Source organism: Cygnus atratus, chromosome 8, assembly GCF_013377495.2.
Source record: "Cygnus atratus isolate AKBS03 ecotype Queensland, Australia chromosome 8, CAtr_DNAZoo_HiC_assembly, whole genome shotgun sequence".
NCBI classification, from domain to species: domain Eukaryota; kingdom Metazoa; phylum Chordata; class Aves; order Anseriformes; family Anatidae; genus Cygnus; species Cygnus atratus.
Genome location: NC_066369.1, coordinates 30,418,230 through 30,442,307, shown reverse-complemented (window position 1 = coordinate 30,442,307; position 24,078 = coordinate 30,418,230). Strand labels below are relative to the sequence as shown.

General features: G+C 46.3%; 1 protein-coding gene and 1 long non-coding RNA gene across 3 annotated transcripts in view; both read right to left on the bottom strand.

Moving 5' to 3' along the window:
• The window catches only part of ROR1 (receptor tyrosine kinase like orphan receptor 1), a 156,192-nt gene that overhangs the window by 121,686 nt on the left and 10,428 nt on the right, over positions 1-24,078 (bottom strand). The window contains exon 1 of one of the 2 annotated variants that reach the window (XM_050712196.1): positions 16,051-16,353. The exons of the other annotated variant lie outside the window; for it this stretch is intronic. The gene's annotated coding sequence lies outside the window, so the exon portion shown is untranslated. Of the gene's footprint in view, positions 1-16,050; positions 16,354-24,078 lie in introns of those variants that run through there. 2 annotated transcript variants of the gene reach the window in all.
• On the bottom strand, positions 19,938-23,172 carry LOC118256957 (uncharacterized). Its single transcript, XR_004781415.2, has 4 exons — positions 22,997-23,172; positions 22,627-22,723; positions 22,017-22,289; positions 19,938-21,917 (listed from the first exon to the last, which is right to left on the bottom strand). It is a non-coding gene; the product is annotated as an uncharacterized LOC118256957 (long non-coding RNA).

Genomic DNA, 24,078 nt, shown 5'->3' with positions numbered 1-24,078 from the left:
TTCAGCAGGCCGGTGCTCCTGACAGACCTTATCAAATCCCATGAACGAGCACAGTTATGGATCAACGTAACAAACCCCAACCGTCCTGGCAGCTTCACAGATCTTATCGCTGCGAAATAACGACAGGAATGTGCCTCATCCGAGTGCCCGCACGACTGCCATTCGTACGTCTGGCCAGGAAGCACGGCGCAGCCACTTCGGCCTCCTCGCAAGCATTAACGCCCAGACAGAGCTGCAAAGATAAACAGTGCTTTTGACGAGGCCCTCACTTTGATAAAACAAGATTTATTCTCAAGAATTACTGGAGCTGCTCACAGCTTTCAGGAAGAAAATAAAGAAAAGGAAATACATAAGCTGCTGGAGTGGGACTAATGATGATATATGCTCGACATTAAAACTGCTAAAACCCGGCTGTATGTTGGTAAATTCTGTCATGTGCCTGGGAGCCTGGGTCGTGGCTTTTGAGCCAGCAGGCCGCAGTTTCTTGTGCTGCTTTTAACAATAACTTCTTTTGTTGCCCTTGCCAAGTCGTCGCTCCGCTCCTTGTGCTGTGAGAAGAGGCCGGTGCTCACCTACCAGCCGGAGGCTAAGTGGGCTTCCACTGATGTCTCCAACACGCTTTGCAAGTTCTTTCAATTATTATTATGAAACCAGTACTGCAGACAGGCAAGTGGCAATCCAACAAATCTGTGCTCTCTGCAGCCTTACTTCTACCCTTCTAAGTTCAGTAACCCCCATTTGACACGTTAGCGAGGGTGGTGCGGAGAGCGCAGCTGGTGGGTGCTGGACACATCACCTCTTCCCTCCCTTCAGCTCAAAGGTGTATCAGCCGTACCACAAGTGGCTGACACCCTAAAATGACCTAAATAACAGCAGTTCCCTTAATGCTCCATGAAAGATATCCCATCGTACAACTGACGGTTTGCTCTGTGTGTCCCTTGCTGCTGTTCAAGGCCCAGTCCCAGTGGACAACAACTACTGCCTTCCACGTGGTGGCAGCTCCTTAACTTACTGGAAGAACATCAACAATTCTGCCCTCTCATGTCTGCGTGTAATTAATTCAGTAACAACTGTTTCATCGTCCAGCTCTCCTACCTTTGCCCCCAGTCACGGAGGTTAGGCTTGATGAAGAGGGCCTGTGGCCCTCCTGGAGAGCCAGGCACCCCAGTCTTTTGCTCTGATCTCAGCCCTTCCGCAAAATAATCCATGAGCAAATCTTCTTTCCTTCCCCACCGAACATAGCACCACACACACAACATTCTCAGCAAAGGAGAGGTAATGGTTTGAACATTGTGCAGAAGAGCTGAGCATGGTGATACACACTGCAGGGAAAGTTCCAGGCACCGTACATCTGAGAAGCAGGGCCACACGTTAATTATGCCCCGAATCACCTCAGAATTCTGTGTTTGTTTTTCTTAATCAAATAGCAATCATTTCAAAATATTTTTCATCTCTACTCTCTTATGACTCATTCTGAATGACTCCAGCAGCAGCAGCTGCCTAGTCTTACCTTATTTGAAAGATAAAACCCAACCAAACAAGCATCCTAACCCCCTAAAAACCATCATGGAGCGATTCATCTGGCAGGACTGAGGAGAGGAAGCGTGAAAACACAGACCTGCCACATACCAGCGTTTTGCATGCCCTCCGGTGACAGCCAGATCTCACCTCTCACAGACTTAAAGCCGTGCGGTGTGTGCCTAATGTCACCATCGATGTTGGTCCGGATCCCACCTGCTTAAAACGGAAGATTTATTCAATAAAATGACATGTAAGCCAGCAAGGAGAAAGCAAACTTCTTATCTGCTCGTTTAAATACCAACTTGAAGGAATTGCACCTTTTCCAAAAAGCAGCAGTGGGGAAACAGAATAAACTCCAGATCACCTCCAACAAGTACAGGCTTCCACCGGGGGGGGCTTAAGTCAGGTATCTTCCTCCCTCCTGAACAGAGAAAACAACCGCTCTTCCCCAAATAACCGCAGAGAGAAATTACAGCTAGAAAACAGAAGTCCGCGTTAAAGCATTTCCCAAATCAAAGGTGTTGCAATAGGAAACGGAGAAATGAGAGGGACTGCAGGGCCACCTCGGGCACTGCGGGGCCACCTTGGGCACTGCGGGGCTGGCAGCCACGTCAGGGCCTCAGGCACCACCACCTGTAGAAAATAGGGCCTCAGCCACGCCAGTATATGATGGGCGGTTATGCTCGGATGGCAGCTTGATTGTTGTTATTATTGCTTTTTAATCATAACTCAGAGCACAGTCAAAAGCTGCTACCTCAAATTCACTCCTTAGGAAAACGCAGGTTCCCTGATTACACACTTCAAGATTCCTACCTGCACAAACAAAACCTCAGAGAGTAACCCAGATACCATCCCATCAGCATTACTGCCCAATTAATATCAGCAAGGGAGAAAACTCTATTTAACACTGCTGTAATTACAAGACAAAGAGCACTGCCGCAGTACTAGCAGCCCACCAGAACAGAACCGCCGCGCTAAAGCAAGGCTCCGCTCCCTCCTGGAGCAGCTCAGACAATGGCCGCATTGTTCAGCAGCCTCATCGCTGCTGAAGGCCACCCACATCTTCCCCACTCCAGGCAGAAGTCAAAATCTTCCAGCTCAATAGACACCCAGTCAAAGGAGAAAGCATCTTTACAAGGCTTGTTCATTTTTCTTGGACAAGAAGGGAGTTCAGCCTTTGCCTCCAAGCCAAGTCCCCGAAAGGAAGGGAATGAGTTTGAAGTTCCTGAAGATGGACATGCCTCCAACGCTCAGGCATTTTGTATCGCACAAGATTGATTTCCTCCGACTACAAGAGGCCTCGGGTGAAAACGATCCTTCACAGCCTCGTGGCCGGGAGCCAGCATTAGGCTGAAACACAAAGAACGCATCGTGCTTGCCTCAAGATGCCAGGGGCTTTTGATAAATTAAAATTCATCTTGGTAAATGAAAAATTCCCAGAATCTTTTGTTCATGCTAACACGCACAGTAATATTTCACATTTAAATACATATCACACAACAAAAAAAAAAAGTAAAAAATTAGTCAGTCCTTCCAAAAATTGTACAAAACCCCCATTTTTGAAAAGTTTAAAAGGTTCTTCTACTTTTTACTGGGACTCCTATAAGAAAGGAAAACTAAATGCACCTACCCTAAAAGTGCTGGAGGATGGGAAAACAACAAAAATAAGCTAATTGCTGAGCCAGATGAAGTCCGGACAAGCTGTGTCCAAAATCACCCGTGGTTCTGGGTACACAACACCAAACACTTGCCACAAGGTAGGGACAATGCCATGAGAACAGAGTAAATGCTGCAGTGTACGAGCTCATCCTGTACAGTTTTAAGTGCTTTCAGGATTCACCTACGGAGCAAAAGAGGCTCTGGAAATAAGAGTTGCCAGATGTCTCATTAAAAACTAGGATTTTTTAATATTTCTCCTGATGTCCCATTAACCTCGTCACTACTCGCATACATGCCATCTGGCATCCTTCTTGGGATGTCCAGCAAAACTAGCAGACACGTGTTAACATCAAAGGGAACAAGGGAGAAGCCCTCACAAGCTCGAATTCAATTCCTTCAGCCTGCCATGCCTGGAACAGGGCAAGGACAGCAGGGAGGCAAAGGGAAACAGCTCTTGGGTGACATAAGCACAGAAAGAGCGAACATAGCCCAGATGGATGAGGCAGCCCAGCTCCTGCAAGTTTCTCAGGAGAGAAAGCTAGCACAGAGCTTGTCTGGGAGAAGAAAAAAAGTGGAAAAAGGGACCTTAGCACGAAACCCCAAGTGCCTTCGCTACAGCGGAAGGCACACCAGGACTGCCTGGGGCCGGCTGCACACAAGTGTCTGCTGCCATAAACAAATTGACTCGTCCTCCTAAAAAACAACTGATCAGCAAGCACTTGTCCCTGTGAAGAAAGCTCTTTTTTTGTTGTTGTTGTTAAATATTTTTACATAATTTTTTAATTAAATTTTTTATTAAATTATTTATAAATTTTTATTATTTTTTTATTTAATTTTTAATTAAATAATATTTACAGCAGGTCTCAGGGAAACCCAATCGGTCCTTAGAAAGCATTTAGGAATAAAGAGGTGCACAGAGTTGTCGCTCTCCCCATCCCCTGGCAGAAATGAGATATTCCTTGGGAGCTGAAAGGGATCTAGTTTATCACGTCCACTGAACACCTGCCTCCACGTAACCCTTTGAGGACTTTCTGCTTCAGCTGCTCTTTTCAGCGGGGTTAGCAGATCAAGAGGGCCCTAAATTCTTCAAAAACCGTTCTCCTCCTGCCTCCTTTTGACAATATCTTAGGCCAGTCTTTCAACACAGGGTCTTCATCCCTAGGATCTTCAAAAAGACTCCAACCGAGGGATCACAGAAAGTCAGGACAAGGCGGTTTTGTTCCTGCCACGTGTTTGAGCTGAGATCCCCCCGTTCGCACTGCAGCGCTGCCTTCTGCCCTGCTCGGGGAGGCAAAGCGCTCCTGCCTCCACGTCGTGCACCGCTCCACGCCGTGTGCGACGTCAGCAACGTCTGCAGCAAGTTCAGCAATCCAGCACAGGGCATTTCTGGAATACGGACCATCTGTCCTCATCTCTACATGGATATAAAATTTGTAGCAATATTCTTCGTGTACTTATGTCTAAAAAATAATTCGTGTGCAAAAGCAAACTGTGTACTGAGGAAAAAATAAGACGGGGAAACATCAGAAAGGAGAATGATTTGGAGGCTTCTATTTACCTGAAAGTCAAATTTTGCTCTCTTATTTGGGTGGCCACGTAAAATATTTGAACTCAGGCGCTCGGACTCCAGCGACAGCAGAAGTCAGGCCCCGTGCCTGCGGTGTTTACACAGAGCGCCGCAATACAATCGCTGCTTTGGGGAGAGATAAAAATGACATTCACCCTAATCAAAACTTAGAGGCTTTACTTCTAAAGAAAAGCTGAGATAAGATTAACCCGGCAGCATTATCTTAGCATAGGAGAGTAAGAGCGCTCTGTTTATTTACCTACTCTGTTCTGAAACGTATTGAATGTTCTTGGTTGTAAATAGCACAGCTCCTTTCCCCTACACGCTCTGTTTAAATAGGACTATCACTGTTGTAGATTTATTTTTTTTTTAGACTAAATGCCGTGTAGTCAGATTGGAAGGATGGAGCTGCAAACGTCTGTCCCAGTGCTGAGCGTACAGAAAGCTGGCACTGAAAGGACACGAGAGTTTGGTGGGAGACTCAGCTGACTGCATGCCCGCTCTGAGCAGAGCACAAAGCATCCCCCAGACCCCTGGTCAGAGCAGAAAGCGTCCCCCAGACCCCCAATTACAGCAGAAAGCATCCCCCAGCCCCCAGCAGGGCAGCGGGGCCAGGCAGCTCCCCTGCAGCCAGGGGACTTATCAGCCTTATCGGCGTTAACCCCTTTGTGCCGTCCCAAAGAGCTGCCGCCGGCAAAAACGCGCGCACGGTGCCAGGAAGCGGTGCCAAGAAGCACTGCTGCTTTCCAGAATCCAGTTCCAAAGCCTGTAATGTGTACGGGCCAATTATTTGAAAATATGGGATAATATATGCGTTCCCAGTCCTGTGCCCAGAAAGCAGGCAGCGGCTGCAGGGTGGAAAGTGTAAAAATTTGTGTCACACAGAAAGACGACCAGGACTTCTGCTCTGTGTTGACAGAATAAGAGCAGTTTATAGCCAGTTGGAATTAATTCATTGCTTTTTCATTGCAGAACAGGACGTGTAAAACACAGAGTGCTCAAAACAGTAACAGTTATCCCGAATTACATGAAAAATTGCTTCGAGCAAAACCTATAGAGGAGCGGGGTGTTTGCTCTTCACGTTAAGTATTACACAGCAGAATAAAAAATGTAAAATGCAGTATTTCATAAACACCACCTCGTCTGTATGGTTGTACTTTACTGTCTCTCATAATTTTTTATGTCATGCTTAGAAGCTGAATGAAGTACCTGGCACTTCAGCAACGTTGTCGGGGAAAGTACAGGCTCCTAAATGAACTGCTGGGTGCTTGGGATTTTTTCAAAGCCACTCTGATGGCTGCTGCGGGGCTACCTGCCCCGCCGGTGACACAGCTAAAGGCTGTACCAGAGCAGTGTCCCAACGCCGAGCGGCCTCAGTCGGGGCTCCTGAGCAAACCGCCTTCCCCACCTATGGTGATTCTTTCTTCCTTGAAAGATTTTTTTAAGCAACTTGCTGTAAAATTCAACGTGTCCAACTAAAATCAGATTTGTTTACAAAGAATGTGTAATAAGAAGTAAACCCCCCAAACGTGTCCACTAAACACGTGAATGAGGGTTTCTTAACCAGCCCTGCTGTCTCCGGGGCTCCCTGCAAATGACCTGGAGGTTTCGGGGCCTGTCTGAGCGTGCTGAGCTCCGGGCTGAACCCCAAATAATTTCCTCTGGGTCCGGTGTCAGCCTGGACAAGTTACTCAGCCTCTCTGTGTCTCCATTTCCCACCCAAGCAATGGGAATAGCAGTCTATGCCCGCCTCAGGTGGAACATAAGGGAAAACGATGTCAAAGACAGGCTTTGGGATGGTTACACTGATAAGAAGCATGTAATTAGCAGAGGATAGGAAAAAAATGCATCTTAGCCAAAATCAGCCTGCAAGTCATTTCACAGTGCTCCGACGGGCAGCACGGGTTCAGTTCTGTCGTGTTTAATAAAATGGGTAATTACTAACCCTCTTGATCCCTCCACCTGATATCAGCGAACAAATACCTGTGCAGAAAGAGCTCCATCTCTGAACAATGCACGAGAGTCTCTCCAGGCTGAAGCCTCAAACAACCCCTCGCTTTGCTCACTCTAGCAAAGTGTTGGCATCCCAACATCCCAACGCGTGGCCCGCTGCAGAGTTCCTGCTTCCGCTGCAGCGACGAGCCCGAGCGCCAGCACACCCCAGGCACCAGCGCTGCCAGCACGGGGATGCACACACAGGATGCTTCCCCCGGGGACAGGAGAAACAAGTCTGCTGTGGCCATTTAAAATACTTTCTTCCTCTCCTTCGTACTCACTTAAGAGGCTCGAAGCGCATGTTTAGTGCCCGAGTGCGTCTTTCCAATGGAAAAAGACATTCAGAAAAGCTTAAACGGCTGTGGGAAAGAATGCACGCTCAGGAGAGGATCCAAAATGGTGGCCACAAATCTGCCCTGTGGATTTTGGGGACGGCAGAAGAAGAGCTGAGGCCGTCTCCGTTTCTGTGCAGCTGCAGCATGCTGTGCAATGACTGAAAAGGCATCTTCCTGCTTACCGCAGAAATAAGCAGCAGAGCGTCGACGGTGCCAAAGCTCAGAGGATGACAAAGAAACCAACAACAAAATAAAACAACAAAAAACTCAGTCGCTATTTTTCCAAACAATTCTCAGGATAAAAATATGGTTTTATAGATTTAAACATTTTTTCTTTAAGGAAAAAGAGTGCATTAATACCAAGCACCAAATACGAACTTCATAAGGTGATTTCGGATAGACAAGATTTAAATACAAGATTTAAACACCTAAGGAACAGGCCGACAAGCTAAGGTGCAAGCAGGCTGCCACGTGCCAGCAGGATGGATTCACGTCCCCACGAAGAGCTTGCTCCGCTGTTGAAGCCACAGTTTGCTGAGTTCTTTTGCCCCAGAGCGACGGCCAAAGGCACGTCCTCTCCAGCCCAGGCACACCACCAGCCCTTGCTCTATTAACTACACATGGCAGGGAAATGAGGGAGGAAAAGCACAATATGCCACAGCTCTTTCCCACAGAGACGTAGCAGTATCAGAGGATCATACTGTGTTATTTAAATCTGAGAGACTAAAAATACGGCTCTTTATTGCTCTGGAATTCAAAGACTAAGAGCGGCTACCCGACCCGGGGCACCAAACCTAAGGCCATAGCGCAGTCCCTCCCAGAGGCTTGAATTGGCTATGCTTTATTTGTCCCTCAGTAAAACAAACAAACAAACAAGCACATGCTGCCAATTGCCTTTACGTTACACGCTATCAACCAAAATCTTTATTTGGGGTTTTTCCAAGACCACCGCCAAGGCTCACATTACGGAGACTTTGCATTAAGTAGGTTGTGTTGGTTTTTTTCTTTTGAACAGAAAAATCTTGCAACTTTAATGTTAATGAAATAGTTTAAACTTGTCTATGAAAAATCAAGAGAAAAAAAATGCATTCCCCTCTCAAGGGGAATCGCTTTTAATCTCATGTTAATAAGATACTAAGGCTGCGTTTGCCAGCATCCATCGGAGACAAATAAAATAAATAAAACCAATTGCAAGTGGAGTCCCACCACCCTTCCCACCCCCTGCTCTAGGAAACCTGAAAACCTGGACGGACGTTTACACACAGCTGAGATCACAGAAACTGGAGCAACATCTTCGGTCAGTGCAGGTCTGATCCAGAGCTAGATGAAAGACCCTGTTGACTTCCCCAGGTGCCGGACCAACGCGCACATCCCAGCCCGTGCCAGGGAGGACCTGCTGCCTATTCCCCTCCAGTGCTGCCCAGTCCAACTTAAACATCTCAAGCCATATAGCTTCAATAACCCCCCTCGCAATATTACTCAGCCCAACAGATTTTTCTCTTAGGAAACTGCTTCTGAAATTTAGGCTTCCTTGTCTGCATTTCCTTCCTCCTGTTTAAAGCCAGGTCTTCCTCTGCATTGCTCTCAAGAACACCCCCCTGCCCGCCGGTAATGCAAATGAAATACGTGCAGGCAAAAAGATCGTTCCTCTTAACTTCTATGTGCATTCCAAGAAAAAAAAAAAAAAAAAAAAGATTTTGATGTTTTTGCTCTCAGATTTCCCCCCAATTTGTTGAAAAGCTTTCTCGTATTAGCTTTCCCACAGCTGTATGCAATATTGTAAGCATGCTCCCGTGACAGCTGGAGCGAAGGCCCGCTCACCTCGCTGATCCCTTGTATATTTGCTTTCAGGTTCCTTTCAGCCCAACATTAGCAGTCAGCCAGATTTGGGCACATTTTGACCACCGCAAGATCTCACCGACAAGGACCTATTTCTTGTTCGCTACGTCCCTGGTTCCTCCTTTGCTCAGCACCACGCAGAGAACGCCGGCAACGGCTGCAGGTAACAAATGCTCGACAAACTGCGGCTGGTCCAGCTCCGCCGCTGCACGAGAAGGGGTTTACACGGTGGGAGAATGAACCGTATTTAAGCAGTTTATTAAGACTGTTTATTTGAATAAGCAACATGCAAGTCTCATATGAACGGCCGCCGTGTCCGTGAGCAGCTCGGCCAGGAGCTGAGGCTGGCCTGGAGCAGCAGGAGAGGCACGCACTTCTCCGGACATCTCCTTCTCGGCTTCCCGAGCCAGGCAGTGAGCTTACCAGCACCACAGCCTCCGCAGGATGTCTCTGCACCACGTGCAGCTTTACAAGGCCTTGAGGAGCTACCAGAAGAAAAACAGCAAAACCCACGGAGAAGAGTAAAGCGCACGTGTGCGATGCAGCAGGGCCCCTCGGCCAGCACTACAAGAAAATCCACAAAATCCAGATATTCTGCATCCCAGAAAACTGTGTGATTCTGGCAGGGCTGACTGATGCCATCATACACAACACAAGATTTCTTACCTCGAATCTAATTAATAAATATTAAAAAGGTGAATCTGATCCTTAGGGAACAGCAAGCAGCAGCAGGCTTCACAAAGAGGGTCACGTCGGGGGGAAGTTACCGGGGCAAAAATGTGCTGGGGTTTCCAATGGAAGGCAGAAAAGTTAAACATTGCCCTCCGACCCATGAGGCTACAGCTCAGCCCAGCTAGGGAAATCACTCATTTGGATAAAAAATTGAGTATCACAAGAAAAAAAAGAAGGAAGGGGGGGAAGCATATGTATGTACGATGGGGAGGGGAGGGAGAAAGGGGAAAGTAATACTTGTTATTTGAGCAGGGCATGCCTTTTTTTCTTGGCAATCTCTGCCTCCTCTTTTCAACAGACACATCCTTTGGGCCTAAATTGTGAGTTAGACACATGTACGTAGAGAAACGGGCCTCTGTTTTCTGTATAACGACAGACTACTTATTTTTCAGCACAGACAACCCCTCATATCTGGTATTTAACTTATATGTAAACTAGTCCCAGCAGAGCTACCCCTCTTAATGGCTCACACAACTTTGGAAGATGGATTTTTTTTTTTCTGCTCTTGGACTAGACTCATCACTGATGCATTAACTCAAAACGACAGTGAACCTAAGTCTATTCAGTTTTGCGGGTTGGTGTTGAGTGATTAGGCTTCTTGGCAGCCCCGAACTACTTGGGAAGTCAGAAGTGAATCAAAGACTATTACACAGATACAGAAAAAACATTAGAGATTCTGACATACTCAATCCTTTCAAAATGTTTGATGCTTTGCTGTTCTCAAGTGGCTCATGTGATTAATAAAGTAGACGTATTTGTCATCTCCTTGGACGGGACTAAAAACGTACTTTGTTACGAGGAAAGACTAATAGGCTTCCAGAGAAACACCGCAGGTGAATACCACCCACAGCCCCGCTGTCCTCCCCCGGCGTGCAAAAGAAAGATGTGCAGTGCCGCAGCATCCTTCCTTGTGTGAGCAGTCCCAGGAGCTGGGAAGAGGAGGGCTTCAGGATGTGTATTACAGCTCAGGTCGGAACAAAGTTTGTTACCTGTGGACTTCCATAACAGAAAACATTTCATGCTCTACCAGGTCTTAGGTGAGAAATGGTTTAGGTACAATACCATTATGGCTTTAATTCACGTATATATTTGTAAACACCAGAAGAAATAGGATAGGGAGTTGTTCACATGTTATTCATTGAGCCTAGGGAAGCTTGCTTCCCCAGGATCTCCTCCGAGTCACCAAGTCACCTAGGGTAAAAGAGATGTGGCCGAGTCCTCGTGCCATCTCCCTCCCTGAACCCATTCCTAATAGATGTAAATCTAATCTCTGTTAAAGACCTTCACTGTCTGTGAAGTCTGCGTTGCTTCCCTAGGCTGTGAAGGGCTTCATTTTCTTTACCCTGGGAAGCTTTTCCTCATATCTAAATTAAATCTCTTCTCCTGCAAATGAAGCCTAATATCTCGTCCTAGCAACCGCTGCCACTGCAGACAAAGCTGTCCTCCTCATCCCCCTAACAGCTTGCGTACCGAAGACTCGTAATATCTGGGGTTTTTTTGCTTGTTTAGTTGGTTGGTGAAGCAGCCCCAGCTCATTCAGCCTTTGTGGGTCATGTTTTCGTAGCTCTGTGACAATTCTCGTTGTTCTCACTGGGCTTTCCCCAGCTGATCCGTACGTTTCTTAAGATGTGCTTCCCAAAACCAGGCACGGAACGGCTCCAGCTGAGGTCTCGCCCACGCTGAGCAGAGGGACAGACGGCTTCTTGTGCCCTGCTGCTTCTGTTGCCGCGGCCAAACACAACGTTTGCCTTCTCCTCACAGTACGCCACTGTCAGCTCCGCTCCAGTTCTGTTCCGCAAAACTCCCCAATCGTTTCAGAAGAGCTGCAACCCAACCACATTCCTATTCTGTAATTCATACAGGTGATTGCTCCTTTACAAGCCTAATATACCACACTTACCCTGTTTCAGCATATTTCTTCGGACTGTTTCTCCAGCTGAGCGAGGCCATTAGGACCAACGCACCCGCTGACACGCTCCCACCCGCGTACCCGTACAGCCGCGGCTCCACACACCGGGATGTGGGCAGAAACACCAAGCAGCTCGGCCCCAGGCTCCGCCTGTGCTCTGCTGACCCCGAGACCTACCCCAGGCATGCCCTCTGTCTGGTTTTGCCTTTCCACCACGGTCTCACTACAGCCAGGTGCCGGGAGACGGCCTGCAGGAAAGGCACACGAGGCGTGACACCAGGAGCTCGCAGAACCCCAGGGACGTTGTCTGTTCATCTCTTCCAGCTGCTTGCAAATAATCAATCTGTTGTTGAGCAGACCAGTGTATGCTTGCTTGGCACTTCTCTTTTCAGCAGGCTTCGTGTTTTCCAGCTCTCCAGCAGCGCGCATCGTGAGCAGGTGTGGCTCCCGAGACTGGCTGGGACCGACCGGCTCGGGGCTGTGAAAGAACCCACAGGAGCAATCCGAAAACACCCACAGTACCCAAGGATTCTCGACATTTCTTTTTCTTATTCTAGCCTGAGATTACAGTCCTGCGTTCATCATGCCTGCTAGTTTTCCAGGGCAGGGTGAAGAGCAGTAGAAAAAACGGGCATTAAACATTTTGCCCTTCGGTTTCGCCTACCAAGAATTGTTCCTCTGCACCAAATACAGGTCAGCATTTCTCCTGGCTTTCTTTCTCTTTTTCTGCTACTCTCATCAGCAGTTAGAGCTTAAGCCCTATCCCGTGCTTTAGCTTTTCTGATTTTGTTACTTTATCATAAGCTTTTGTACTCATCTTCAGTAATCTCATTTCCGCTTTTAATGCTTCCCTCTTGTGTTTGAGGCCACTGCCTCTCTCATCTGCACCTCTCGTCATTCCCATGTAGGAAGAGAACATCCTCACATCACCAGTGTAACCTCTGTGAAGAACGAGAGACTCCCTTATGCACTTTTTTCTTTATACTTGTTTTACATAGGATCTTATGAACCAGGTGAGCCTACTACATCACAGTATTTTTACGTCCTCCCTGTTTCCTAAGGACTTGAAGCTCCATCATTCAGGACCGTTAAGCAAAATACTTTTTGACGTCAGGATACCAAATTAAAGCACTTTGTTATCTTATATTTGATAGCTATAGGTTTAGCTAAAATTTGCACATCACATGATACATGGAAGTGCTCCTTGGAAAACATATTCAACACGAAGCTATTTATCATGGTGGTGCAAGTCCAGTTTTTGATTTTTTTTTGTTTGTTTGTTGCTGTTGTTGACATAGCATCTCAGTCATGGCACTTCAAGAAGTGTTTCATGCTACTTACAGGACATTCTGAGTCCTGTTTTTTTTACAAGGCATATTACTATATAGGTAAGACATCATTGTTATGCAGCTATTTATCTCCTTTTGCTATATGAGGCTGCTTTTACATGTCTAAATATAGATAGTTTTAGTCCAAATTTGCGTTAGAACTGTTGACATGCCTCATCTTGACTCAAAATGCACAGAGGCAGCACCACAAAGGACCCCACTCTTGCCAAGGTGCTGCACACCAGGACCACATCTCCGTTTCTCTTGGCACGCAGGTGGCAGTCACAGCTCGGGGACGATCTCGGGCAGCCGCAGTGTGACCATGACTCCCCCTCTGCCCTGGAGAGGGGCAAGCCTTCACCTCCAGCTGCAGGCAGCCGATCAGTACACGGCCTTGCGTAGAAAAGGGTATTTCAACCCAATGTCACGAAACGCTAGAAAACGCGTTTGTTGGATGAAGGTAACTTTGAAATTAGCAGCTCCAAAACCAATTTGCTGACAATTTCTTTCTGCCAACATCCCACTCCCCTCCATAGTTTTCCAGCCTGGGCACGGCAGGAGATGGTGCCAGGGCTTGGAAGGTCTAGGTAGAAGGGTAGAAGGGCAGTGGTGGAGGAGTTTGGGCAAACCCAAGAAAAAGGGGCAATGAATGTAAGATGACTGCTTGTGTACCAGGTGGAAAAGAGACACGCACAGGCAAGGCCTCAAACTGCTGCAAAAAAATACGGCGCTTTGATCTTAAATTTTTGTTAAAACGGGGGCATCTGGAGGAGAACGTCCCTGGCTTTTATTCCCTGCTACGGGCTCCCTTTCAGGTTCTCAAAAAGTGATTAAACCTGTGCTCCTCTGCATGTACCTAAATGGAGAACACGCATCTAACTCACAGCAACAAACAGCGAGAAAATATTTTTTTAAAAAATGTTTATAAACATTTCTGAGATCCCTGGATCAAACCTATATAAAAATGGAAAACTTCTGGACACGATCACTGAGAGACAGCAAAGAAATAAAAATTGTGCGCGTTATAATTTTTTTAGATGGAACATCGAAAAAATTTGCTTTATTTCTGAAGCCTGCCAAACTGCAATAGGAACCATATTTTCTGCATGAAATTTAACACCCAAAAGAAACTGTAAAGGACCAGAGGGTCTCCTGTCCCTATCCAGTTATTACTGCTGTAAGCTCCGTGAGCATATGGCAAGAACACACTCTGCTTTGCCTTTCTGGATGTAAATACAGATGAATGTATTCATCTGTATGCTGAAGAAGAAAAAAAAAAAAAAAGACCTACAGACCTTATTAAATGAGTTATCACACACACACACACACACACACGAAAAAAAAAGCAAGCAGCAGAAGTACATTATTGCAGTACGTAAGTTCAGGCATATCATTTTTTACACACTTTATCCACTCCAGTTTTTATGGGCATTTTGCTCTGGCTGCACTGCCTCTTTCTTTCAGGCCTCGATGAAAAAAAAGAGCCCGGCCCCTGCACACAGCAGTTCCTGCGTTACTCCCAGCTCTGATTCCAAAGGCATCAATGATTAAGCTATGTATTATCATCAGCCTAGAATATCTTTCAAGGAACGATACCAAAATATGACAGGTGTTCAAAACATGCTTTTTGTCTCTCTCCTGCTCTCCATCATCTGGCTTTACCTACTACCGAGTCGGATAAGCCGGAGAAAGTGAGTGCAAATGTTAATGATAACCCACACATCGCGTGGGTTTCTCCAGGAGCGCCTCTTCCACGCCCAAACCACTGCAAAAAAAAACAGCTGCTCCAGTTCAGAGCAGGGCAAATCCCCACAGACTACACAGAAGTACCGCTTTGTGCGAGATTTACTAAAGAGCACGATAATGGCACAGCTGATCCCTTGCACGGCACGGGCCACAGCTCTCTACCCCCAGCAATCCTCGTGCACAGCCACTTGCAGCCGTGGGGATGCTGTTCGCAGCTCGGCCCTGACTGAAAGGCTGCCAAGGGATGAGGCGTCTGCCACATCATTGAATGCCCGCTTGCAACACACAGCTCCTTAAAAGTGAAAAACTTGCAAAAGAAAAGTGAAGTTGGCTGCCTGCCTTCAGGCTCATCTACCTTTATTTCAAGCTGTAGATGCTGTGCAGAGTACAGCTACACTGCAGACCACACGGAGAAGTACCTGAGGATGCTGGCCCCAGAAGAGGAGCTCCAGAAGGCCCACGAGAGCTAGGAGCACCGCTGCGCAGAGGAAACCTGCTTCCTTAAAGCATCAGGCACCCACGGTAACTCACGTGTTCTTGTGCTGAACCAGTCCGATTATTTTTGCAGAGCTGAGTCTGTGTATTTAAAACAAATTCTGAACAAACCTCTCTTTTGTTTGTAAGGGTTTGCTTCCCCAGTAATTTCAGCGCACTTGTCTCTAAGGACAGCATTTCCCAAACATGCTCGTGAATCCTCTGGGAAGGCACCTGGGACTCCAGGACTTGCAGCCACGTCACCGTGCCTACCAGGATTGCAAACCTTGGCACCCAACCCTTGAGGGACCCTGCAGGCGGATCCCACGGAAGGTAACTGCATCAGGAACGTGTGCTTACACCGAAAGTGTCGATCTCGGCATCAGCCCTCACCCTCACTTCGTGGGGCCTTGCTAGAAAACTACAAAGTGAGATTAAGTCTGCAGCAAAATCAGGATTACACAGACACAAGACTAGGTACAGAAGAACAAAAGCTGCTCTCATGCTAGAGAAAACCCTGCCTCCCCCTTCCACCCGTATCTCCCCAACTACTTTTATGAAGTTTAATCAAAAAATATATATATATTTTTTTATAGTGCAGTCCTAAAGTTTGGTTGAACCCAAGTGAAATCCCGAACGGACTGTACATGTTAACGATACCGTGCTCTCTTCTGGCCTCCTGCCAAGGAGCGAACAGTGCCAACATTTGCAGACTTCCAACAGGAAATTAAATAACTGCCCTGTTGGAAATATAAACCCATTTACGGTGGTCAGACTTGCATTTTCCAAAACAATGATACAGTTTGTGCGCTAGGAAAATTTGTAGGCGGATTTAGCCCAACAAATATGAAACAAAGCCTTATGAAAAGGTGTTTTACGCAGCTCCACGAATTATAGCTTTGTCAGGTGTACTTCCTGACCTGGGGCTTAGCTGGGAACACTCACATGGGTCCTTACTGAGCACGGCTGTATACACACACGCTGCCCACGGCTGGGGACGAACAGAAGAACTGCTTATTTCACCATCTGTACTCTTTCAGGTCCTCCTCGAGGAGTGCTGTGGGCAGCTTGCAGGGTGCCTGCCGGACACGTGGGAGCCTTCGCTTTGTTGTTAACCTGTTATGGGACATTTGGTCAAGTCTCTGCTCCGGGCTGCTCTTCCTCCTCACACTTCACCACGCATTTAAGGCGAACTCCTCTCCTTACTGAAGGCAATGGGTTTTGCCACTGACATCGCTGCCACTAAGATTTAGATGAGAAACGTGCCAGAGCAAGGAGCCTGCTCCTTACCGGCTGTGTAGACACAGCACGGGCTGTGGCGTAAACCTTGTCTAAGCCCTGCAGGGGCTACCCACAATAAAACAATGCTACTGTTAAGCATTATTCTTTAGCACATTTGCATCTTATCTTCGTTCCTCTTTGTCACCCTGCTACTGGGACTTTCGTCCTCTGCCAGCTCTGTGCTGTCCAATACCTGCAGCTGCCAGCCAAGAAGCCTGCATGAACACAAAACCTCCTTAAAAATTAGTAGTGTAGCTCTGAGGAACAAACTCAAAGGCATACTATTTTCCCATCAACATATCTGCCATTGGGAGTCAGAAGTGGGACGGACACACAACCAGGAGAGACACAGGAGGCAGGCGGTGCTCAGCACAAACAGAACAGTTCAGGAACAGCAGCTGCTGCATCTCCACACCTGACAGGATGAGAAAATTGCCCTTCACATTTTTCGAAGACTTAGTGACAACTGCAGCGTTAATCCCTAATACTTCCTTTTAAAGCAGCATCATGCCCTAGCGCAGACCCAGTGCACCTTACCTATTTGTCAAGGAAAACTTCTCCTCGCTCCTTGTGAATAGCCTGAAGCTGCAGGTACAGATTTCCCCCCCGCCCCCGATAGTGCTACCTGGGGTTTCTGCACAGTAGGGCCTTTCAAGCAAGGATCTGGACTTGTATTACACAGGTGAGTAAACATTATTATCCTACTTCACACGGATGGGGAAGGAGACAAATGGTTGCTGAGTAATTCCACGGAGAACCCAAAGCAGAAGAGTACTCAGGGGGCAGGCAGCGCCCAGGGGTGAGGGCAGCTGCAGGGGGACAGTGGGATCAGGCACACTGAGCTCGTTCTTCCCACTAATCAAAGCCATATGGGGATAATTGCTTGAAAAAATCCTGTTACCCTAAGAAACACTTCTAGGATAGATTGAAGACTCGGAAAAAAATGCAAATCATCTACGTAGGATTGGATATATTTTAAAACCTCACCTATGGTTTGATGTGTATGAACTTACACCTGTGATGTAGAAACATACCTAAACGTTGCCATTTTTATTGCTCCTCCTTTCTTCCTCTAACACAGGGTTGAGGCCCTTTGATAACGTTATCACTCACACCACTACCTGGCCCCTGGTGAAATACCTGCATCTTTTAGAGCCACATTCTGCTTAAGTCCTTTGACTTGTGAGCAAACAAGTCAGCGAGGAAAAAAAAGCATACCTGCAGGAAAGGTAGCAGCAGGGACAGAGCCCTGAGAAGGCTCCCTGAGAGCTCAGCTACCCCAGGACACCGCAACCACTGGTCAGGTCTCACTTCCAGGCCTCACTCTTGTAAATGACCAACAATTCAAGCTCTCACTCACTTAGGCCCTGATCCAGAAAGGCACTCAAGTGAATATCTCACTTTAAACACAAAAGTAGTTCCATTTAAATCAACTGGATGTCTCGACTGTTTACAGTTACAATATATGTTTAAGTGCTTTGCTGGATTGAGGCCTTAAGCAGAGATTGTTATTTAACACTTTCTTCAATGTATCTTGCCAGTTCCTTGTGCCTCAGCAAACTTCATCAATTTTCCATCCACTGCATCTCCTGTTGTTTCTTGAACAAACACAGATGTCCCCAGTCTGCGCGCTTCGGATCCTGCCATCGCAGTCATCTAGGAATCAGCAGATATTCAATTAAAAAGCACGTTGCTATTTTCAAAGCTCTGCTCAAGACAAGATCTAATAAGAGATATTCGCTGTCAATAGAAGACCAAGGGCAAACACGAGGAGCGGTGCGTATGCTGTGGGGCAAAGGGAAAACAAACCAGCCCCGGGGAGGAGGGAACGGCTTGAGGCATTTTTTATCACCGCAGCAATTGCCTCTGTAAGGAGATTAACAGGAGGAGTCCTCGCTCCTTGCCTTAGCAGATAAAGCAGCAGGCCTTGCCGTAGGACTTGCCTGCTGAGAAGGACCAGAGACGTCTGCACAGCGCCATGTGGAACAGCTTTTCTTCCAACAGGAGCGGAGGCTCTCCCAGCACCAGCCTGCATGGGGCGGCTTCTTCGCCAGCTTCTCCTTGCTCTCTGGGTGCAAAGACTCATTTACAACACCCCCGGACCAGGGTGACAAGCTCAGGGTGCACAAAAACGTGCCCTGGTCGGATGGCGCAGCACCGGCATCTCTCGCCTCCGCTCCCCCCCAAGCCCTTCCACCCCGAGGAAGCTAATCACAAGGGCAGCAATGGAATTACTTAATTAATCAAAGGGAATGGCTCCTTTTAAACCGGAGCTGAAGAAACTGCTTAGACAGACCTCAAAATAGTCAGCAGGGGATCACTTTGAAAAAACAAGACTCCCAAGGACCGTGAAAAAAACACAGCGGAGAAAAGATTAGAAAAAAGGAAAGGAACAGCATGCAGAGGAAGAAATTCCATGTGCTCCGCTAACTGCACCTCTTAATTAAAAGAATACAACTCTGGCCCCGGGACCTGATGTTGCTGCACATCCCTGCTATAGCGCACATTTTAAAGGGGATGCATTCCTGGGCTTCGCAACGCTGAAGGACTCGCATTCATCTGGCTACAGCATGTTACAGAACTGAAGACATTACAAAAAGATAATCTCTGGAAAGCCTGGGCTGTTACTCATATATTGAAACATAAGTAAGATATTATTGGTTTGGAAGCTGTCAAGACACTTCTCTTTGTGTGCTGCAGCAGAAGTCAAAACGAGACATTATCCAGCCCCTGCGAAAGGTTTCCATTGGGCACTGGGAAATCAAAAGCCAAAAATCTTTTGGGGTGTTGACATTACTTTTCTAAACTAAATCATTACAAGCAGAGTTCCCATTCACATAAAGCTAATTTTATATGAGATATAAAGCTTCTCACATAAACAAAGTTTCTGAAAGAAAAATAGGTCAATCATTTTAGCTGACTTGCCAGAATTAAGCGGCAGCTCTATCAGTTGCAATACCTTTATAGGGTTTGGGCGTGTGAGCATCTCGAATTCTGCTGCTCCCCAGTACATTCTCCCCTGAAAACGTAGACTGCTACAGATGGATTTCTTAATTTTATTTCTCATAACCCCGGTCTCTAAAAAAACTGGAAAGTAAGAAAAAGCACTGGAAACTGCACTGTCATTAGAGCGCCTGCACTGTATTAGCCCAGACACGTCTCTGCTCGGAAACAAATTGCCTGCATCTCTTGGTAAATCAGTCACACTGTGGGTAATATACCGACCGTTCCCTACATTAAAGAATAAGCATCTGCTTATAAACACAAAACAACTGACGAGCTGGCACTGCTGCGCTCCTTCGTGGTACGGTATGCTTCTCTGCTGTTCATCATGCGCACATGAGAACTGAACCGCACCGCGTTCCTAACGCCAGATCAGGGCGTTCATTTTAGTCTATAGCTGTCCCACGCTTTTGGCACGTGTACAAAAACATGCGTTTAATTATTATTTTTTTTGGCTTACACAAATGTGAAGTATTTCATGAATCAGCTATCAGTGACTACCACTTCCCGTTCCTGACCCGTAGGTGCGTTCTTCCTTCCATCTCTCCTTCATTAGGCAGCCCAGGTGAGCAGGCAAGCCTGGCAACGTGCTTCGATGGTCAAGAGATTGGAGTCTTGTCGAACCAAGGGAACTGGAAACTTTTAAATCATGGCCTCTTCACCAAAGACAAGCTACCAGCATCGGTCACAGCATGCATTTATTCTGCATGTCCATTAGCGTAAGGTAGAACAGGTTTGGTCAAAATATCTTCCTATAACTTCAGAGTTGCAATTGAGCAAAGCATATCCCCAAATTAAAGGGATGCTAACAGAAAACATCCAAGCAGATGTTGGCTGACAGAAGAACACACTAAAACCCAAACAAAACCCCAGGTCTTTGAATTGCCAACAGAAACAATTCGGCAGAGTCGCTCCGCAGCACTGCCCCAAAGAGCACTCTGCTGCTGATAGAAGAACATGGGTGAGAAATGCAGGCGCACTCTGGACCAGATGATGCTTCCAAATACTCTCAGCAGCTTTGAATAAGCCTTCTGCCAAAGACAATGTAAATCACAAAGGCCAGCATATGCCATTTCACTTCCAAATCTCAACAAACAGCGGAGTTCCACAGAGGGCAAGATCATCATTAAAGCACAGCACAAAAAATAACAAAACCACTGCCTTGGCAAGCAGGCAGTGAATTAACAGTGAATTTCCAAACCTCGAGTGTCTGTGTTCTCTAAGGGTGACCCTCCTGCAGACTGCATCTTCAGACAAACCCGGGTCTGATCTGAGGGAGACAAACCCTGGAACCTCCCTGGGTGAAAACTGGCCCAGGACAGAAGCTGCTGGTGCAGACCAGAAAAGGGCTGCCAGAACCTCACCTGCCTGGCGCACCCATTTCCAGGGCATTTTTACCCAGGCTTATGTCCAACACACACCATGGAAGCACCAAATCCCAAAACATCACAGATTAATGAACATAAAATATCCAAAATATTTCCTAGTTTGGCTTGAACTAGCAAGTTCTGCAGAACTTGAGCAAGGAGCACATCTTGTGAAACAGGAAAAATCCACTTCAAGCTGTTTTCCCTTTCACTTCATTGAAAAAAAAGTTTGATAGATTCAGGCAAAACAGAAAAAAATGGAAGATTACAAAATCCTTCTTCTGCATATACAAAAATCACTCGTATTTCAGAGCTCTGAAGTGATGAGAAGACTAATAAAGACCAAAGAAGCCACATGGGAGACTAAAAAACAGGAGCTGTTTTCCAATTAAGAGAGCTAATTTAAATATACCACATTAAATACTTCCTTTCTTATTTATTTATATTCCTCTGAAAGGTGAAAAGTAAGTTCATGCTCAGAGAACTCCTGCTACTCTCCTCCAATTGCACATGCAATTACAACACACAGGCTGCAAGAACAAATATTGTTTCAAGTAGCGACAGCTTTCATCAAATCCTGCAAATGTTTTCCTGACGTACACATGAATTTAAAATTTGGAAACAAAACCGCTCGTTTCAAGTCACACATTCAGCCTGAGAAGTATTTCTAGGAGAAATAAACAGTATCTAATCGTTAGGATTTGACTGAATTCCACGCTATTTATTGCTAGCCAAAGTGAGATGTCTTTTTAATTTCCTTGCATATATTTCTTTAAGAAAAAAAGGATATTATGGCTAAGGTTGGTGGAGGGCATGAGAACACAGAGGGAACAAGAAAAGTAACCATTTGCATTTGGCTGTTCGTTTTAACCCCATTATGGTATGAAAGCCATGCAAAGGAGGTCGGATAATATTTTGTTTAGTGAAATCAAATACCCCCCGAGCAGACATTTTCCTGTATGCAAAGCGCTCGCTGCCTCCCTTCCCCCAAAGGCCATGCGAGAGCAGACACTGGTTTCTCACATGGCGCTTCGGATGACAGCCGTCTTTCATCCCCGAAAGCTGAGCCGGCCCCACATCGCCGGACGGACGGCGCTGATCAAAACTGGCCTTTCTCCCATGGCGTTCGGGGCAGGAAGCGACGGCAACTCTATATTCTGCCTAAAGACAAAATGCAAGGCGTTCAGGTTTCACGCGCGCTGCACATCTCTGGGAAAGGGGCAGGGGCAGAACCCCGGAGCATCGCCAGCTGCCCGTTACCTTCCCTTCGCTGCATGGGACATCCAGCTCGGAGGCACCATTGCACATCCGAGCACTGATGCTGATGGAAATACTCTGGATTTGTAGCCAGCTCGGTAACGTGGCCCAAAAAACGTATACTTCCCTGTAGTTAAAGCACCGCGGGTGCTTTAGGTGAAGTCACTGAGAACAATCGCACTGCCCTGATCCTCGGGATGGGATTTTCTAGGATGCTCAGCACCGAAACCGCTTCCCTTGAAGGGCTCCCGCTGCTCTCTGCTGCAAGAAGAGTGCCTGGAAGCAAGCAGCAGATTTTCTATGAAAAAGATCGGACATAGCAGGATCTTAAAAATGAGGAGAACTCATGGAGGTAATTTTTCAGTGTCTAGTAGGAGACAAGTGCCATCATTAACCGGAGCGAGTTCCTGCTAACTGTTTAAAGAAGCATCTTCCAGGCGATAACATCACCGCGCTCAAGGGGCGGCCTTGCACTGCACAACATCACTTTCACGTTGGAACCTGCTCTCTTTTTGACTCAGAAGTCCCAAGAAAAGCTTACAGAGTGATTCCAGAGGCCAAAATTAGGACAGATAAAACTTTTCAAACACTAAAGAGATAATTCACTTTTTACCTCTTATTTAAATAGAAGTGACACGCTGAGTAGCTTCAGACCCTTGGGTTTCTTAATATCTTCCAGTTCAAAAGACAAAGCTTGGAACCCAGGAACACTGCAGAAAAAAACACATTTCTAGGGCCCTTAACACCGTTTGTTTTTTCTCTTTTAACAAAAACATTGTTAAATAGGAAAACCTATTTGTACCCAGGAATGTTCAGGCTATTTTAAAAGATTCCGAAGACAACAATACCTTAGGGAAAGACTGCTGAAAGACTACACGTTCCTTAATAACTATTATTTGGCCTAGGTTAATCCAAAGTTTTCCAAGGTAATACCTAAATTCCCAGTTCTGTAAAATTGGAGACAAAAAGAAGATGGATACAACCTTCACAGGACGCTGAAATGCCCATTTCTGGAGCACAAGGACGTGTTTGCGTGAGCTAACAAGGAGGTAAAGGCCAGACGGAGAGCCAGCGCCTGCTGCTGCTGACTGTGGATGCACGGGGTGAAATAATTGAGAATTTCTGAGTCAGCAAATGCAGTGATTTCACTCTTCAGATTCAGATTTTATTCTGCAGAAACCAAAAGATGACCATTAGAGAAATACTTGTAAAGAGAACACGTAATTAATCGAGCCTGCTATTTCCAACACAACCGTATTTCCTATCATGAGTCCAGCATGGCAGGGATTGTTTTAGATGGGAAAAATTTTAGCTGACCGAAAGCGACTGCCCACTGTATTTCCTGGGAGATATATTATGTATTATTTAAAGGACTTGGGGAAAAAAAAAAGTCTGGCTCAGTTGGTCAAACTGACCATTTTAATCATCCTTACTTAATCACTGAGCCCCAGAGGATCATATCCACTTGTAGGATCTTTAGGACAGCGAAGCAATTAGAGATTGAAAACTAATATTTCCTTCCTGCACCAGAGTCATCTTTGTTGTAATCACCAACCACCTCTGCTGTCAGTAATTTACAGTCTAAGTACAGCAACAAATAGCAGGATAATATCAGGCCTTAATACCCGATGAAATGAGAGCTAAATTAGCACAATAATCCTTCAAGAACGTTAAGTGTCTTCTTAAGGAGCCTGACACTAGCTTACGCAGGCAAAGAGAGAGAAAAAAGTGCATTAAAAGTGCATAAAACCAGCTTCAGTGAGATAACCCAACAAAAGCAAAAGAAAGCCGAGCCTGCGTATCACCACGCAACTACCCTTTGCAATATTTCAAATGATTTTACAGGTCTTCTGACAGCTACGTACAAAGACACCTCCCAGCAAATTACACTGAATATATACACACTTAATCCCCTGCTTGCAAAGTAGAGACAGAATTCTTCCCCTCAGGCCTTTTCAGTTATTACAATTAGTCCATGCGAAGTTACCCTTGATAATCTGCGGAGATAATAAGTGGCAGGGGGAAAAGCCTAGCAGAACATCCGACAATTACAGGCTTTGGGTAG